Source organism: Rhea americana, unplaced genomic scaffold (genome assembly GCF_003343005.1).
Source record: "Rhea americana isolate MKP2758 unplaced genomic scaffold, rheAme1 scaffold_1635, whole genome shotgun sequence".
NCBI lineage: Eukaryota > Metazoa > Chordata > Aves > Rheiformes > Rheidae > Rhea > Rhea americana.
Genome location: NW_028185745.1, coordinates 1 through 1,341, shown reverse-complemented (window position 1 = coordinate 1,341; position 1,341 = coordinate 1). Strand labels below are relative to the sequence as shown.

Here is a 1,341-nt window from a genome sequence, read left to right as displayed (position 1 = left end):
AGATCACACTGGGACTGTGACCAAGTGTGCTGAGCTCTCCTAATGGACACAGGACCCATGGTCTCACCCTGTCYGTACTTGTCTGAGCCTGACTCTGTGCTCCTGAGTGCCCTTAGTGTAAGTGCCAAAAGAGATACTGCAAAAGGAAAATCTCCTTGTGGACCTGGGGGCATCTGAGGGAGACTAACAAGCTCTGAGGTTTCCAATCCCTGATGATGAAGGGRGAAGCYTGTCTTTGTGCTTCAACAGAGTGTCTGAGTGAGCTTCAAATGAGAGATTTCTGAGGAGATGTGACATGAAATGAATATTGTGGGTTTTTTTTAACATGGATGCAAAAGAGAAAAGAAATAAGTAAATGCACAACATAGCTTTGATTCCTGTAATTCTAGAGAATGAAAGAACATGGGATAGTTATTGGAGCTGGCCTTTTACCCATGGGATCTTTAGTGCATCCTTGAGTTCCTTGTTCCTCATGCTGTAGATGAGGGGGTTCACTGCTGGAGGCACCACCGAGTACAAAACAGCCACCACCAGATCTAGAGATGAGAAAGAGATGGAGGGGGGCTTCAGGTAGGCAAAAAATGAGGTGCTGATAAATAGGGAGACCACAGTCAGATGAGGGAGGCACATGGAAAAGGCTTTGTGCTGGCCCTGCACAGAGGGGTCCTCAGCACAGCAGTGAAGATCTGCACGTAGGACACCACAATGAAAATGAAACACCCAAAGAATAAACAGGCACTAACCACAATRAGCCMAACTTCCCTGAGGTAGAAGTCWGAGCAGGAGAGCTTGAGGATCTGGGGGATTTCACAGAAGAACTGGTCCACTGTGTTGTCTTGACAGAGTGGTAGTGAAAAAATGTTGGCAGTGTGCAGGAGAGCATAGAGAAAACCACTGGCCCAGGCAGCTGCTGCCATTTTGACACAAGCGCTGCACTCCATGAGGGTCCCATAGCGCAGGGGTTTGCAGATGGCAACGTAGCGGTCATAGGCCATGACAGTGAGAAGAAAACACTCTGCAGAACATAAGAAGATGAAGAAAAAGACCTGAGCAGCACATGCAGGGTATGAAATGGCCCTGGTGTCCCACAGGGAATTGGCCATGGATCTGGGGACAGTAACAGAGATGGTGCCAAGGTCGAGGAGGGAGAGGTTGAGGAGGAAGAAGTACATGGGGGTGTGGAGGCGGTGGTTGAAGGCTATGGCTGTGATGATGAGGCCATTGCCCAGGAGGGCAGCCTGGTAGATGCCCAGGAAGAGTGAGAAGTTCAGGAGCTGCAGCTCCCGCATGTCTGCAAATGCCAGGAGGAGGAACTCATTGGGAGAGCTGCTGTTGGACATT

The 1,341-nt window shown here is 49.6% G+C and overlaps 1 pseudogene; it reads right to left on the bottom strand.

The window, feature by feature from the left end:
• Positions 1 to 411: 411 nt before the first annotated feature.
• Positions 412 to 1,340, bottom strand: LOC146598392 (olfactory receptor 14A16-like; annotated as a pseudogene).
• Between the last annotated feature and the right edge of the window lies 1 nt (position 1,341).